Source organism: Papio anubis, chromosome 14, assembly GCF_008728515.1.
Source record: "Papio anubis isolate 15944 chromosome 14, Panubis1.0, whole genome shotgun sequence".
In the NCBI taxonomy this organism is placed as follows: Eukaryota; Metazoa; Chordata; class Mammalia; order Primates; family Cercopithecidae; genus Papio; species Papio anubis.
Genome location: NC_044989.1, coordinates 19,465,281 through 19,483,295, shown reverse-complemented (window position 1 = coordinate 19,483,295; position 18,015 = coordinate 19,465,281). Strand labels below are relative to the sequence as shown.

Genomic DNA, 18,015 nt, shown 5'->3' with positions numbered 1-18,015 from the left:
GTGAAACCTTATAACACTGATTCCATACCTTTCTTCCTTTCTGATATAAGCATGTAAAGCTAAGAAATTTCATCTGAACACTCTAACTGCATCTCACAAATTTTGATACATTGTGTTTTCATTTTTATTCAATTCAAAATATTTTCTAGTTTCCCTTTTGAATTCTTTGAAACTTGTTTAGTATTTGTTTAATTTCCAAACAGTTGGGGGCACTTCTAGCTTTCATATTAATGTTGAGTTCCAATGTAATTTTTTTTGTGGTTAAAGAATATACTCCATAATATTTTAATATTTTGAAATATATTTAGACCTGTCATGGTCCAGCATATGGTGAATACTCCATAGCGTTTAAAAAGAATAATGTAGTCTATATGGTGGATGTAGTGTTCTGTAAGTGCCTATTTGACCAAGATGTTTGATAGCATCATTCAGATCTTTTATACCTGCACTGATTTTTTGTTTTAACAGTTTTATCAGTAGCTGAGGGGATGATAAAATCTCCAACTCTGTGTGTAGATTTGACTACTTCGTTGACTTCTGTTAAGTTTTGATTCATTTGTTTTAAAGCTTGCTATCATCTGCAGGCACATTTAGCCTTGTTATGTGGAATTGAATCCTTAATCATTACAAAATGTCCCTTCTTCTTTCTGCTGACACTCTTTTTCTTGAAGTCTATTTTATCTGATGTGCATGTAGCCCCTCCAGCTTTTTTTATGATATGTGTTTCCATAGTTATCTTTTTCGTTCCTTTACTTTCAACCTGTTTTTTAAATTTTGAGAATAATTTAATATGTTGACTTCAAGATGCAACTATATTCTATATAAGATACAACTCTTTATGTCAATATTTTAAAGAAACGGATCCTTAAACAAGACCAAAATAACCCACAGGCCATGAGGTTGGTTTTTCTTTTTTCCTTTTTTATTTTGTTTAAACAAATGTGCACCACAACACTTCAACAAGTAAGACAAATGCCACGAATGTGAAAGCTGCAGTTTGCAATATACCACATTTAGAACCCAGGGGAGGCGAATTAAACAGAGGTGGTAGTCATTCTAATTAAGCAATCAGGTAACTTCACGACAAGTTGATATGCAGCATCAAAAGTGTCCATTTAAGTTTCTTTTTTCTTGACGATCAGAGGTCCCACATTGTCTCCAGTCTGTTTGTGGTATTTTGTGCGAGAACTATCACAGAATGGGAACTTTTTGGACCTCCAACAATGGCAGTACACAGCTTTATCTCCCAAATCCTCCATGTCAAAAGCATGTACTATCTTGGGGTTGTCTTTCTGGATGTGAAGGTTGATCATAGCTTTATTTTGGGATCTTTATCATTAAATCTTTTGTAAGTTAGATAACCAATTGCAGCTGTCCCAGCAGCAATAGTAAATGCTGTGATCCATTCAACTTGTAAGCTGGAACTGGAAGTCAGACTCATGGCATTGCCGCTTGCAAGGCATGTGCACTAGGATACTGGGCACAAATGGATTCCTCAACCTATTTTTATATTTATGTTTCATTTCACAGACAGACTATGGTTGAAACTTTTTTCTTTTTTAATCCATCCCAAGTATATTGGCCTTATAATTGTAGTGTCTAGTACATTTTCATTCAATATAATTGTTAATATAGTTTGATTTAGGTCTGCCATTTTACCATTTTTAGGTATTTGTTGCTTCTGTTTTATGTCCCACTTTTTCTCTTTTCCTTCCTTTGTTGAGTTAATTGGATTTTAAAAATATTCCATTTTGATTTTTCTATTGAATTTTTAGCTATATGTTTTGCATTATTATTTTGGTGGCTGCTCTAGGAACAACGATGTGTGTCTTTAGCTTCTTTCTTTATACCTAGAGTTAATAATGAACTATGTCACATAAAATGTAGGCTGCTTTGCTGTAATACAAGGAGCTCCCTTATCCAGCTCCTTTTGCAGACAGAACGTTAAGTAATACCTACCTTCTATGAACAGCAGAAGAAAAGTTGAAAGCTAATAAAGGTTGGTTCATGAGGTTTTGGGAATGAAGCCATCTCCATAACATAAAAGTAGCAAGTGCTGATATAAAAACTGCAGCAAATTATCCAGAAAATCTAGCTAAGATAATTCATGAAGGTGGCTATGATGCAGGACAGGTGAGCCCCAAACTGGGGCTGAGCCTGTGAGGGTTCTTGGCTTCTCCCAGGAAAGAATTCAAGGGTGAGCCAGTGGTAGGTAGAAGAACACAGCTTTTTTGAAGTGGCAGTGTTATAGCTCCATGACTGTTCTTGCAGAGCAGGGCAACCCCATAGGCAGAGAGTAGCAGCATGGGGGCAGTTCTGTAGTCATGTTTATACCTACTTTTAATTGCATGCAGATTAAGGAGCAGTTTATGCAGAAATTTCTACAGAAAGGGTAGTAACTTCTGGGTTGTCGAGTCATTGCCATGGAAAGGGGTGGTAACTCCTGAGTGTTGCCATGCAATGGTAAACTGACATGGCACACTGCTGGGTGTACCTTATGGAAAGCTGCTTCTACCCAGTCCCTGTTTTAGTTAGTCCTCAATTTGGACTGATGTCCAAGCCCTGCCTCTGGAGTTGAGTCCTGCTTCCTGCCTCAGCAACACTAAACAACACATTTTCCAGGTAGACAAAACAGCCTTCTATTGGAAGAAGATGCCATCTAGGACCTTCATAGCTAGAGAGGAGAAGTTGATGCCTGGGTTCAAAGCTTCAAAGGATAGGCTGACTCTATTGTTAGGGGCCAGTGCAACTGGTGACATTAAGTTGATGCCAATGCTTATTTACCATTCTGAAAATCCTAGAGCCCGTTAAAAATTATGCTGAATCAACTCTGCTTGTGCTCTAGAAATGGAAGAATCAAGCCTGGATAATAGCACATCTGTTTATAGCATGGTTTGCTGAATATTTTAAGCCCACTCTTGAGACCTATTGCTCAGAAAAAATGATTCCTTTATAAATATTACTACTAATTGACAACGTGTCTAGTCACCCAAGAGCTCTGATAGAGATGTACAAGGAGATTAATATTGTTTTCATGTCTGTTAACAAAACATCCATTCTGCAGCCCATGGGTCAAGAAGTAATTTTGACTTTCATATCTTATTATTTAAGAAATATAGTTTGTAAATCTATAGCTGCCATAGATAGTGATTACTCTGCTGAATCTTGGCAAAGCAAGTTGAAAACTGCCCAGGAAGCATTCACCATTCTAGATGCCATTAACAGCATTTGTGATGCATTGGAGGAGGTCAAAATATCAACATTAACAGGAATTTAGAAGACGTTGATTCCAATTCTCAGGAATGACTTTGACGGTTCAAGTCTTGAGTAGAGAAAGTAACTGCAGATTTGGTGGAAATAGCAAGGGAACTAGAATTAGACTTGGAGCCTAAATATGTGACTGAATTGTAGCAATATGATGATAGAACTTCAATGGAAGAGAAGTTGCTTCTTAGGTGTGAGCAAAAAAGTGATTTCTTGAGATGAAATCTACTCCTAGTGAAGATTCTGTGACGTTGAAATGACAAAAAGGGATTTAGAATATTAGATAAACTTAGTTGATAAAGCAACAGCAGGGTTTGGGAGGATTGACTTCAATTTTGAAAGTTGTCCTATTGTGGATAAAACACTATCAAGCAGCATCACATGCTACAGAGAAATCTTTTGTGAAAGGAAGAGTTGATTGATGAGGCAAACTTCATTGTTGTCTTATTTTAAGAAATTGCCACAGCCACACCAGCCTTCAACAATCACCCTAATCATTCAGCAGCCATCAACACTGAGGTAAGACCCTCCACCAGCAAAAAGATTACAACTCACTGAAGGCTCAGATAATCATTAGCATTTTTTAGCTATAAAGTATTTTTCAGACATAATGCTATTGCACATTTAATAGACTACAGTATAGTATAAGCATAACTTTTATATGCCCTGAGAAACCAAGAAATTCATGTGAGTCACTTTATTGCAATATTTGCTTTATTGCAGTGGTCTGGAACTGGACTTGCAATATCTCTGAGGTATGCTTGTAATGCTTTTGTAAGTTCATTTTGTCAAAAGTGAAACAGATGAAATGAATGTTAAGACATTGAATATTGGAGATTTTCTTCAATGATAATAAAAATACAAATTTTGGTGGAACACAGTGTTGTAGAGGAAATAGTTTTCTTGCTAAATTAAGATATCAATAGACTCAGAATGTACTTGAAGTTGGTTGGGTGCACACATAGTTAATAACTGTTTCCAAATGTCATTTTTCCCCCCATCAGTTGAATTAGAAACTGTAGTTGTGAAAAATTAAGTAATTTTATATGTATTCAGAAAACTGAACTACTGATTTTGAGTGCGAAATAATAGTTTAGCATGACCGTGTATACTTTTCTCTTTCCTGCCTATTGTCGGATTTTAGAAATCTTTGAATTTTTAAACAACTACTTTGTGAATCAACTTGTGTCTTAAAATGTTGTAGAGCTTTTGTGTAAACAAATTCTCTAAATTTTGGTTCATTTTGTTTAAAACCAGCTGGAGATATTTAACCAAAATTAAGTAAGTGGTTCATCTTAAGACATCAGCTTATGAATCTTTTTTTGAATTGTGACTACTAAAAACAAGCCCTGTAAATAGGAAGACACTGAGATTTATGTCTACAAAAGCAAGGGAGAAGCTGAAAAAAATTAAATCACAACAGCGAAAATGGTGTACCACACTTAATATTCAAATTCTCTAAGTGCTTTGAAATATCTTGATTTATGGGGCAAATCTTGTAATGGTGCTCACATGGTAGTTAAGTAAATTTGTATTCCACCATATGGTGGAACGAAGTTGAGTTAGCCTATGATCTCGAACATGTAAAACTGGTGAACCACTCAAAAGAATCATAGAGACAACTTATTTGATATGTTTTGGCAAGGAAAACTACTCTGACGCAAAAGGAAAGTATCCGTGAAAATACTTGAAGTGAAATATTTACTCTTTTCAATATGAAAAATAATTAAAATGGACAATATCCTCAATTTCACTAAAATTTCTCCAAGCTTTCCGGATATCTCAGTACCAAGAGGCAAAATGTTTTCTCAATTAAAAAAATTGCACTCTACAAAGAAGGGTCAATTCAAAGAATCAGTGATCTCAAATTTATTAATCATAACATGCAGTTTGAAGAAAATTTCAGGCAATTTTTTGGCAAAGTCTAAAATGATAAGATCAGCTTGAAAAAATTACAATCTTCAGAAAAATTTGGTGATACAATATTAGAGGGTGATATGTCTAGGAAGCAGAATTAAATATGCAAATCCATACCAAACATAAATTATTCTGTTTACATTATTTTTTAATGTTAAGATGATGAACATAAAGATTAAATGAAAAAAAATTTTCAATCTGCGACGCAGGCGGATCACGAGGTCAGAAGATCAAGACCATCCTGGCTAACACAGTGAAACCCCGTCTCTACTAAAAATACAAAAAATTAACCAGGTGTGGTGGCGGGCACCTGTAGTCCCAGCTACTCGGGCGGCTGAGGCAGGAGAATGGTGTGAACCCGGGAGGCAGAGCTTGCAGTGAGCTGAGATCGCGCCACTGCACTCCAGCCTGGGAGACAGAGCGAGACTCCATCTCAAAAAAAAAAAAAAAAAAAAAAAAAAGAATGAAGTTGAGCATTTTTCATATTGATTAACTATATTTCCTTGGCAGTGATTATTTGTTTATATTCTTTTTCAGTTTTTCTGTTGAGTAGAAAGTCTTTTTTCTTCACAATTTCCAAAATCTCTGTCTCTTTTTCTAGTTGGAAAAGATAGGATAATTTTATTTTATTTTATTTTATGGGTTTAAAACTTTTTTTTTCTAACTTTTATTTTAGATTCAGGGGGTACATGGGCATGTTTGTTACCTGGCTATATTGAGTCATCCTGAGGTTTGGGGTATGAATGATCTGGCCACCCATGTGCTGGGCATAGAACCCAACAGTTTTTCAACCTTTGCCCCTCTCCCTTCCTCCCACCTCTAGTAGTCCTCAGTATCTGTTGTTGACATCTTTACAACATAATTTTTTGACTGGATGTACACAAGTCTATATTATAGTTTTAGAAGAAATTGTATTTATTTTTTATTTTTTTTTGAGGTGGAGTCTCGCTCTGTCACCCAGGCTGGAGTACAATGGCATGATCTCAGCTCATTGCAACCTCCACCTCCCGGGTTGAAGCCATTCTTCTGTCTCAGCCTCCTGAGTAGCTGGGATTACAGGCATCTGCCACCATGCCCGGCTAATTTTTGTATTTTTAGTAGAGACAGAGTTTCACCATGTTGGCCAGGCTGGTCTTGTACTCCTGGCCTCAGGTGATCTGCCCTCATTGACCTCCCAATGTGCTGGGATTACAGACGTGAGCCACTGAGCCTGGTCAGAAATTTTATTTTTAAAGTTAGTTTTTGAATAGAATAATTTTATGTTCTATCAATAAAAAAAATCAATTTGCTAGGCAATACATAAATCTTATGAAAATTATTTAGTTTTTCTTATTGTTAGCTCCTCCTTCCACTCTCAAAAGTGTCCCAATTTGAATGGTATATTATATGATTGCCCTTGCATTGCGTTTGCCATTAACAGAATTCATGAATATTCTGGTGTTCCACCTTTCAGGTAGATGGTAGTTTTGTACTTCTCTGCTCTGCTTGTAATCAGTTATGGCCATATGACATACTTGGGCCAGTGAAAGGTGAGCAGAAGTAATGTGTGGTATCTCTAAGAGCCAATGCATGCTTACCCTCCCCTTTCTGCTGCAGTGATCATGGAAGCGTATGTCAAATAGAAGTTTCTGTCAGGTTGCAGCCTCTAATGGTGATGGCCTGGAGCATAGCTCCTAGCAATGCTGCGTGAGAAATAAATAAGGGAGTGTTATAGATAAATTCACACATTGATCTTTGTGCTGTTAAACCACTGAGATATCGGGATTATTTATTATGTAGCTAAACTTGACCTACCCTCATTGATAAAACTTAAATTTTTTTTAAATTTTAATTTAATTTTTTTTTTTTTTGAGACAAGATTTCACTTCTGTTGACCAGGCTGGATTGCAAAGGTGCTATCTCAGCTCACTACAACCTCAGCCTTCTGGGCACAAGCGGTTCTCTTGCCTCAGCCTCCTGAGTAGCTGGAAATACAGGAGTGTGCCACCATGACTAGCTAATCCAGCTAATTTCTTTTGTAGAAAAAGGGTTTTGTCAGATTGCCCAGGCTGGTCTGGAACTCTTGAGCTCAAACCATCTGCCTGCCTTGGCCTCTAAAAGTGCTGGGGTTATAGGCAATCGCACCTGGCCTAATAAAGCTTTAAAATAAGTTAATCTATTAATTAATTAATTTAGATCTCAACTTGTCTCAAAAGAAACCTGAAGCAGTTTATAAACAGCAAGATACAATAAAATATAGGGGGTTGGGTAAAGGGAAAATAGGGGTATGAAACTAAAAATGTCGGCCGGGCACAGTGGCTCACGCCTATAATCCCAGCACTTTGGGAGGCCAAGGTGGGCGGATCACGAGGTCAGGAGATCGAGACCATCCTGGCTAACGCGGTGAAACCCCGTCCGTACTAAAAATACAAAAAATTAGCCGGGCGTGGTAGTGGGCACCTGTAGTCCCAGCTACTCGGAAGGCTGAGGCACGAGAATGGCGAGAACCCGGCAGGCGGAGCTTGCAGTGAGCCGAGATTGTGCGACTGCACTCCAGCCCGGGCGACAGAGCGAGACTCTGTCTCAAAAAAAAAAAAAAAAAAAAAAAAGAAAAAAGAAAGAAAAGAAAAGAAAAATGTCGGAGGTAAGATTAATCCTCAAAATGCATTCCTGTGTATGCATTCCCAGTGATGGACCGGCAATTACGCTATAAACTTAGTAGCAAAGGCAAATAGGGAAATCTGAGCAGTAGCAGCACCCATAGGATGACAGCAAACCAGATTCTTAGGAAAAATCTTAGACAAAAATGGGGCACAGTGCCAAGAACTGGAGGGCTTTCCTTCCAAAACTCAGTCGGAGTGTCTCCCAATGGCTTTTTCTCACACCAGCTCCCGATGCAAGCAGAGGCCACAGTGACAATATCCAAGTCAGGAAAAAAGAATGGGAGGTGGTGGTCAAGGGATACAGGCTGGACAAACAGCTCTTGATGACCTGGCCAAATTAAATATGAACATTCCAGAATCTATAGCACGAGTGGGTGTCCTTTAGTCGATCCTTCCATAAATGAATGAATGAATAAATCAATGAATACATATTTCCCAATGAGGCCTCTTTAAACAAAATTGTCTAGGAGGAATTTGGTTATATTCCCTGGCAAGGTCCTGGGGCTGAATCAGACCTGGCTCCTACCCACCAGAAGCTTCCCCTCCAACGACAGGGCAAGATATATAGACAAACACCCATAGCATGGAATGAATTCTGGGAAGAAAGCCCTGTCCATGCAGTATGCCCTGGGGGCCCTGAGAAGGCGTGGTGGCTCTCCTGAGTGGTAACTGAGTCATTCCCCAAAAGGGACATGATTGGCCCTGGAGGTCTGTGTCTTGGCAGCTATTTAAGATGTCTGAGTGCTTGGCATTGCTGTCTGTGAACAGCTTCATATCCAAGGACCATCTCAAAGGCCTGAGGGAAGAACATGCTGTGTTGAATAAGCCACAATGGCAGTGAAGCCAGCTGTGCCCAGGCAGCCACAGTTTCCTGAGTGAGCTCGGGGGAGGAACCTCAGCCAGGGCTGGATGAGGCCTGTGAACTGATGACCTCAAGACTGGAATGTTTGCAAGAGTCTATTTTTGTTTCAGATAAAACCAGAAACAATGAGCCACTTGGGGAGCCAGCCTCCTGGAGATTGGTGGTGAGGGGGCGAGCTGAAGCTCACTGGGGAAGTATGTGTGGCTCTCAGCTCACCCATATATTTCCCTGCAGAGCAAAGGCTGGGTGATAAGTAGGAAAGGGAAATCCAGTTCAGGCCAAGGCAGGGTCTACAGAGGCTGGGTGTTCTTTCAGAAACACACTCAGTGTCTCTATCCGTCCCTTTGTCTATGTCTGCTCCTCCACCCCGGAGCTTCATCAAGCACCCAGCTGGTGTCTGGTCCTGTTCTTGGCTAAGAGGGTAACACAGGAGAAGGTATAGGCCTTGTTCTCAGGAGAAGACACCCCAGGCAGAACACCACCAAGGAAAGCACCTGACCCGTGTGAATTCCATTTGGAATTCAGGGTCCGGGAACTTCATTTGTTGCTAACCCACACTAGTCAATGAAAAACAATATTTTCCCTTTAAAAGCCTTTTCTTCATCAATCCAAGAGCTGTTGATGGAGAAATCTGTGTGCCTGGCTCTACGCTTAGCAGGGTGTGTGGGTGGGGAGTGAAAGGGAGCACCTCTCCAGCTAAAGACTCTTGCATCCAGTTCTCAGAAGAGAGTTAGAGCACTAATTCTGGAGGTGGAAACCCAGACACCATTAATCACCCGAGGACTGCCTGTCCTCCATCACCTCCCCTCCACTGTGACACAAACCAGGACTTTTAAGGAGCTTGCTGAGAGCCACTCAGCTAATCAGAGGCAGATCTCCCAGACCTGTATTTCCCCCCCACACCAGTGAAGAGCAATGGTTGCTCCTTCCTTCATCAGATAGTCCAGAAATGAAAGTGGTGGGGAGAGGTCCTTCAGCCTCAGACCATTCCCTAGCCCAGGCTCCCTTTTCTTCCTTGACCCTCCTGGCCTCATGGATCCCTGATCTTATACTCAACACCTGTCAAGTAACCTTCATACCTGGAGGTTTCTAAAGCTCCCAGTGAGGAAGCCTGGACTTTGCTGGGGAAATCACACCTCCCTCAGCTGTCAATACTGGGTCTGTCTTCACCCCAAGAAGAAGTGGGTTAGGCTCTGATGTCCCTGGCTGATGGCCACATTGCTGTGTATTTCATGCTCATGTTCCCTTCTGAGTCTGTCTGAAGACAGAACAGAATCAGGACATGAGGAGACTCAGCTTCCAGTGGGACTTGCTGGCACCATTCACAGTGTCTGGGGAAGCATGTCAGTGATTTGGCAGGGCTGGGAACCGTGGGAGCCCCTCCATGAATACATCACTGCACGGACCATTCCTGACTGCAAGGAGATGGTTTGGGAATCAGATGTGTTTAGTTTGCAGGATTTTCAGATCTGACATCCAGAAAGAAACCAGCTCAGAATCTGGTCCAGAGTGAGACGCAAGAGGGCCTGTCACAATGTTCAGATCCTGACTTCAAGGTGCTTTTATCCAAGATACCTAAAGTGCTTCCCTCATTGGTTAGAAATGATCAGTAGAAAGGCTTACAGTGGGTTACTCAAGGCACTATTTGTAGTACCAACTTGGTATTAAGTGAGGTTGGTGTGCTATTATCTTTAACTGGCCTCTTGTGTACCTTGTCTTCCCATGAAGAAACCACACCAGGTTGCCTTAAAACTCTACTTTGCATGTTCAAATGTCTATTGAAAAGATGTTTTGAGAGAAGCAAGACCCTCTCGAGAGAGGAAGTAGGATCAGCTTTCCCCAGCTCCTGCAGTGATCATTCATTCTTTCAACCAGCAAACACTTACTGAGCCATCTCTGTCAGGTTTGGGCTGGTAGCAGGCTACAGAGATGAATCGGAAGTAATTCTGCCATCGAGGTGTGCAGATTCAAGTAGGTGAGATTGACATGTTTGTAAAACACCATAGCACCCTGAAGGCATGGGATGCTGCGTGGGAGGAAGGCTACGTTCTGAGACTGTTCGGTGGCTTGCTCCCCAGAAAGGGATTCTTGAAGGAGGTGTTGTGATGGCAAATTTTCTGTGCCAATTTGGCCATGGTGCTCAGATATTTGGTGGAACATTATTCTAGATACTTCCATGAAGGTATTTTTAAAGAGGAGATTAACATTTAAATCAGTAGGCTTGGAGTAAAGCAGACCACCCCCCATAATGTGAGTGGGCTTTGTCTGATCACTTGAAGATCTTAAGAGCAAAGACTGACCTTGAAGCAAGGAGGAATTCTGTAGCAGGTGACTTTTGGACTCACACTGCAGTTCATCCTGGGATCTCCAGCTGCTGTCAGATCCTGTAGATTTTGTACTTGTCAAGCCTCCACAACTGCTTGAACCAATTCCTTAAAATAAATGCATCCCTCTGTCTATGTTTTTATATGTATACACATCCCGTTGGTACTCTTTCTTTGGAGAACCCTTACTAATACAGGTGTTAATGACTGAGGATGCCTTGGGGAAGTCATTGCTAGTTTATGGGAATTCCTGGGCTGTACACAAGCACAGAACCTTCTGGAGTGTCATGGCCCCACAGACCCATTTTTAGGGTTTATGAGAAGACAACAGAGGCCTTTTTCCACAGATTAGTAGAAAGCGATTGTCAGAGATAAAAAGCTTCTCTCTAAAAAGGCAACAACCTCAGTGGCAGAAGGGCCAAAAGAGTTTTATGCATCTGAAGAAGTTGCTGGAAATCCCAGTACCATGGACAAGCCACTTGTGGATTTCACTGAAAAAAAAAAATTAAAGCAAAAGCCAGAGTCAAATGACCGAGTGACAAAGAGCACTACTTTGAGATGTTAGAAAGCCAAGCCCTTCCTAGACCTGAGACCCAAAGTCTCGGCTATTCCAAGCCTGAGATAGTTACATTAGCTCATTTTTGGTTTTGCTTTTCTAAGGTATATAATACTGTTAAGTTTGCAATGTTAAAACAGCTTTGTATTTTTACCACATTTCTAATTTTATTGTTAATCTTTCAATTAAAAAATTGTAATGGAAAATGAGAAGTTTATCATCATTCAGTCTGTTGAATCTAGGAAGAAGGGAGGTATTATAGTGATCTCTGGGCATGTTCCTGCTCTGATTATCCTTCATGTGTTCCTAAGAACTGATGGTGGTCTTTCCTAATATTATCCTAACAGTTTTATAAACACCTGCATTTTTGCATGAAACAATATCCTGCTTAATATAACTGAAGAGACTTCTGTTTTCCTGACTGGCTCCTGACTGATTCAGTATTTGGCACTGCAAGTGCTCCTAGAAAGCAGACATTTAAAGATGAGAAGAATGGGTTGGTTATCTGTGCAGATTAGGTTTGGAGCTAGTGATGGCTTCTTTCTCAAAAGAAAATGGAATATTGACAATGCATGGCCTACCATGGCAAACAGTAGTTTTTAAAAGTCACCTGAAGTTGCCTGGAATAAAGAACCTATGAAGGGCAAGGCTTTGGCACACTACATGGTGACTGCTATCGAATGTCGTGGTGGCAACGAGGAGTGAGACTTGCAAGGGTGGGCAGGCTGGCCATTTCTGATTGCACTGGAATAAGAGAAATGAATAATCTCAGGGTACAAGTCATGATCAGAGAATCAGAGCGCTTCTGTAACTGCCTTCAAATAATTGTTGCTTGTCTTGTAACTTAGTGTGTTACAAAGTTCAATTATGAAGTTGCAGATACTAGCACAATGTAATTTACAGCCATACCAGGTCTTATGTTAAAGTGAGGACATTGTTTAAGAAAGAGTGAGACATTGAGAATAGGTGTGGAGACATTTGGGTAGATTGGGCTGATTCAGAAAAGCTTGGCCTCACATCCCGAATCTCTCTGTGCCTACTTTGCCATTAGAAGCAACCTTCTCCACTGCTGTCTGAGGAAACTACTTTCCACTTGCTTAAGGACCTTGTAAGGAGATGCTAAATTCCCTTAAGACATATTCTCACTACCTCTCATTATTTGCAGATTCAAAACTAAGTCAGATCCTAGCATGCCCAAGAGGGTTGAGAACAAAGTATGATTCAGGAGGAGAAAGAATACATGCAAGAAAAATTACAAGGTGACAGTCTAGGGAGGAGGTTATGTAATGTTGGATTGGGACAAATGTATCATGATGCATGTATTTACCAGATTCTTGATCTAATTTGTTAGCTTGAGCAGCTCAGCGTGACTCTGGCAGTTTGCTTTTTTTTTCTGACTTAAACTTGGACTCAGTGGTGTCCTGAGTGAAATGAAACTCACACGTCAGAACTTCCTTGGCATACTGCAGACAAAGAAATCCCAAGGCTTAAAGAGATAGGAATGCTGAAATGGATTTATCATATGCAGCCTGCTCACCCAGCCCCTTACAGGAGGGTTCACACAGATACCACTCTTTTATACAAAGTAGTTGAGAAACACTGTACATTGGTGGGAGAAGTACTGGCATTCTTGCAAGACTTTGTAATGGTTGTTTGCTGCAGGCAGGAGTTGATAGGGGGAGAAATTGACATAGGAAGGGTTTTCTTGATTTCACTGGGAATGATGGGATTCCAGAGAAGCAAATGTCAAGGGCAGTATTTAACCTCCAGGAGCAAGTTGATTGTGGTTACTGAAACTGACAGTAGGACTAGAGTTATCATCAGAATCCCACATTCATCATGGTACCTATGTTTAAATAGATCACCCTTCTACCTGTAAATATTGCATCTAAACTGCAAGTGAAACATGTGCAGAAGACTCATTTTGGATTTGCAAAGCCAATCCTTTAGAGTATCCTATGACCCCACTGAGCCAGTACTGGGCACACAGATAGGTGCTTACTGATGCTCAGCACCTAAACTCTGCAGCCTTCATAGATCCATGAGAACAGTTGTTAACTCTTGAAGAGTTCTTGATGGCCATCTCATTCACTTGTTGTTAACTTTTAAAGGTCACAAACCCTTTGAGAATTTGATAAAAGCAATAAACACATTTTCAAGAGAAATGAACACACGCTTACATAACATTTGTACTCAATTTCTGGGGGTTTGTGTTCTCTCTGCAGCTTCAGGTTAAAAGCTCCTGAATACTGACAACCCAATAGCTAAATAAACAATGGAAAAATATTATAAACATATAGAAAAGGAAATACACATGGTCAAAAATATGAAAATATTCTCACACCCGTTAAAAATAAGAGTCATGTAAATTATACTGAGATACAAATTTTCATCAACATTTGGCAATGATTAAATGTTATGTGAAAAACTGTGTTTTCAAGAATATGGGAAACGAGCATGCATGCCTTTCTAGTGGAAGTGCAAATTGATTCGACATCTATGAGGGTAATTGGACAAAGCCTATTAAATTTAAAAATGCATATGCCCTTTGACTCAGTAATTTTATATCTGTGCTTTAATCTGCAGATATATTTGCAGTGTAGTAAATGATATTTTTACAACGTTGTTCACTGCAGCATTGATGGAGAGAGTCAAAGACTGAAAATAGCTTAAAAATAAATTGATTGGGGATTACTTATTTATTTAAAAAATTATATCTATACAAATGAATACTACATAGCTGTGGAAAAAACAAGAAAGCTTTATGTACTTATGTGAAATAATTACTAAGCTGCATTGTAAGTGAAAATGGCATGGGACACCGCATTGTGTAGTAATAGGACACACACACACACATGTTGATGATTTGGCACAATACCACCATTTTTGCTTATGTGTTTCAGAGAAGAGAAGTGACTTGCCTGAATCTACCAACTAGTGAGAGGTGGAGCTGGGACTTGAACTGAAGGCCTCTGACTTCAAATTCCTCTTCTTTTTCATTGAATGTCATAGCCCTGTTGAGAGATACCTTGCGTAGTTGACTGGGTATGTGGCATGTAGCCTGATACAAGGTCTCACCTCTTGTTCTGGGTCTTTCTGAGGGAGGCCATGAGGAGTAATAGCATCACATGGAAGATAAAATCAAGCTTTTTATGGCCTGCAAGCAGTTCTAGTCATCATTTGTCTCCCCCAAGGAGCAATGGCCATCTGATGGTTAGTTGCAGACAGTTGACCTTGTGGCCAGAGGCCTGATGGGTCAGTCAGTATCTGCCAGGACGATGAGGATAGGACTTCTTTTAGCTTGTGGGATCCATGGGCCTTAGGGAGGAGGGTCTGGTGATCAGTACTGCAGGGTCTGATTCTTGAGCCCTGAGGCCTTAGAGGCAGGTCAGTTGTGGAAGAGAGTGGGAGGCAAAGTGAAGGTGCCTCGGTCCTTGGGCCATGGTCATGAACAGGTTCAGCATGGGAGTCTGAGGATGAGAGAGAGAGAGAGAGAGAGAGAGAATTACGGGAGGAGGAAGAGGGCCAGAGCAGAAGGAAAGGCAGAGAGATTACATTAAGTGTGTGTATAACGTTAGGGGCTTCACTGTTAAGAGTGCTCTTCTTCTGGGTTAGGGCAGAAATAAAGCAAACTTTCTCCCTAGTACAGAAAGGGGCATATAATTGTTTCACCGTGTGTACAGGATTTTTAGTTACATAATGACTAAAAGCAGATAAAGATCCAGCCAAGAGAACAGCAAAGCATGGACATGATGCTCATAAAAGCCCTTAGCCAGTCTCAGGGCTTGGCTGCCAACCTGCTCTGGGGCGATAGGGGTGGACAGAGCCAGGCGTGAGGAGCCCTCCAAGAGCCTGGAGGGGGAGGCGGTGTAGGGGGAAACAGCAAGGAAGGCCAGCCCTTGCCTGCCAAGAACAGCAGGTTGCAATGCTTAATGTCCATGCTCATGCCAGTGTGCTTAGGAACTGTTGTTATTTTTATGAGAAAAATGCAGAAAGGCTAATCTGTCTATTTATGTCTGTCTGGAAACGTGTAATTACCGAAGGGTTGTTCTGGTGCCAGGATCCAGTCGTGGCTCTTCCTCTCCCATGATGTCTTTGGGAGGCTGGGCCTGATGCCCCAACTCAGCTCTACAGAGGAATCTGCCAAGGGTTTTGAGCACCAGTGGGATGGGCAGACAGAAGGTAGGGTACCTGGAAAAACCATGATAATTGGGTTCAGTGCTTTTATCCACTTTAACTTTTTGGCAAGTGGTAATTTGAAGATATGTTCATTGAATCTATGACTGCTGTGAAATGCAGAGTCTGTCTTCCATCCATCCATCCATCCATCCATCCATCCATCCATCCATCCATCCATCCTTTGAATAAACATGTCATGCTAGTCACTTTACTGGGCTCTGGAGATACAAAGATAAATAAGACATAGTCTTTCCACTCGAAAGACCTAAGGTGTGTGGGAAGATAGAACTACCAGCCATTAAGCGCAATGCTATGATAACCTTCTTGCAGGTACAGTGGGGCAAAGAAAGAGCTGGGAAGTCAAAAAAATCTCCAGAGAGCAGGTGACTTTGACTTAGATTCTGAAAGCTGAGGGCATTTTTGCCATATAGCTCCAGAAAGCTCCTGTAACCTCTCCAGAAGTCCAGAGGATGTCCTAGGGTGGCCTCTACCCTCTATGAGTAGATCTTGAAATGTAACATGCTTGGCAAGGGTTGGGGGTGGAGTGCTAAGGCAGCAGTGATTCTCCACCTGGTATGAGATGCTCTTGGTGACCTGACCCCAGGCTACTATGTCCACTTTGCCCCTCTGCTTCTCCCACACTGGGTCCTGTCATGCTCTTTCCTGAGCACACCAGGTTCCTCCCTCCTTGTCTTTGACCCTTTGAGGCTTGGCTTGGTACCTAGGGTGTTTCTCTGCTGGGGGGATGAGTGAGAAGGGACTCGCTGAGTAGTGAGAAGACCCTTTTGAGTGCAGCAGTCAGTGTACTGAGGAGCTGTGTGTGGCCAGGCCAGAGGCCGTGGAGGCAGGTGCAGGTGAGAAGGTGGTGTTTGGAAAGGGATGAAGCCGGTCTAGGGCTTATTGATTGAAAGAAGATGGTGGCAGGCATGTCACCCACCTTCCATACCCTAGTCCCGCAGTCCATTGCGCAGTTGAAGGCATCATTGGCTATAGGAAGATAGCTCAGTCAAGGTCATATAAGTCTCTGCCTTCTATATTCTGGGGATTTCTAAATCTGTAGTTGTGATATTTCCCCAAGTTTCAGAGGCATTGGTTTTTCACAGTGTCCCTCCCTAGCTAATTCCTGGGTAGCATGGGATGTGCTTCAGGAGGGGAAAGGCGCTGGCTGGGAAGGGCAGCTGGCTTTCCAGCTGGGGCCAGCTGGGCTCCAGCCATCAGCCCTAGGCCTGGCCCCTGCATCTAATCACAGCTTCATAATCAGGCCAACGGGGCTGTGTTGTCCAGGGCTGCAGATGGCTTGTGATGTCACCCTTGCAGATGTGGTGATGAGGTGGCCATGGACATTCTTGGTGCTGTATTGGCACTGAGCTGGGAGGGAGGATGGAGCCCATAAGCAAGACAGGGAAGGTTCTCTGCTGAGCAGGTAGAGTAGACTGTGTGTGTGGAGGGCCAGACTGGAATTTGAGAGTCTTGAGACTCCTTAGTGCTCCCTAGCACAGGAGCCTTGCTTGGTTCTCTGCCTTTCTGCTTTTTGAGCCTCATCTTCAACTCTTTCTCCTCCTGGGCTCTGCCTTCCCGAATGGTGCTGGAGCCCAGGCCCACACTCCTGCACAACTCGGCCTGTGCTGTCCTTTCTCAGAGTACCCTTGCTTCTATTCTCTGCCCGCAGGACTCCCCTTCCTCCTGCCCAGAGGTTTGCTGCTGTCTGGAGCTGCCCCACCTCTGAACTTGGTTGCTGTGGTTCACGTCTCTCCCACAGGGCTCACTTCACTGCAATTACGAGGACTTCGTCACATCCCCAGACTGAGAACTCCTTGTAGGCAGGTCTTGGGCCTTATTCACCTTGGTATTTCCGGGGCACACAGGGTTCCCAGAGAATGTATTGAGTAAACGAGGGAAAGCAACTACCCTAGTCACGGTGCTTTTGTGTCCCTGCTCTGGGCTTCCTCCAGCCTTGCCCTTTCCCAGGGGACAAGGGACCAAAGCAACTTTCCCAACTGGAGTCTGACCCTAGGTTTCTCCACTGTACTCCTGGTACCAGGGACCCTGGACTCCTCTGCTCCAGTGGCCCTGAGGCCTGCATGGAGTCTCGTTGGGGTCTTTCCTGAGCCACCCATGAAGGCATTTCTAAGTCTGAGGGGTGGCAGCATATGAACTGAGCTTGAATGTATGGGCTTAAGGAGGGGTCTATAGACTTATATACGAGGCCCTTCATGGTGTGGGACTCCACTGGAATGGGAGATGGGAAAAGGAGGGGTGGGTCACAGACTT

General features: G+C 42.1%; 1 pseudogene; it reads right to left on the bottom strand.

Annotated features, from left to right (window-relative positions):
• Positions 1-1,115: 1,115 nt before the first annotated feature.
• On the bottom strand, positions 1,116-1,441 carry LOC116270248 (annotated as a pseudogene).
• Between the last annotated feature and the right edge of the window lie 16,574 nt (positions 1,442-18,015).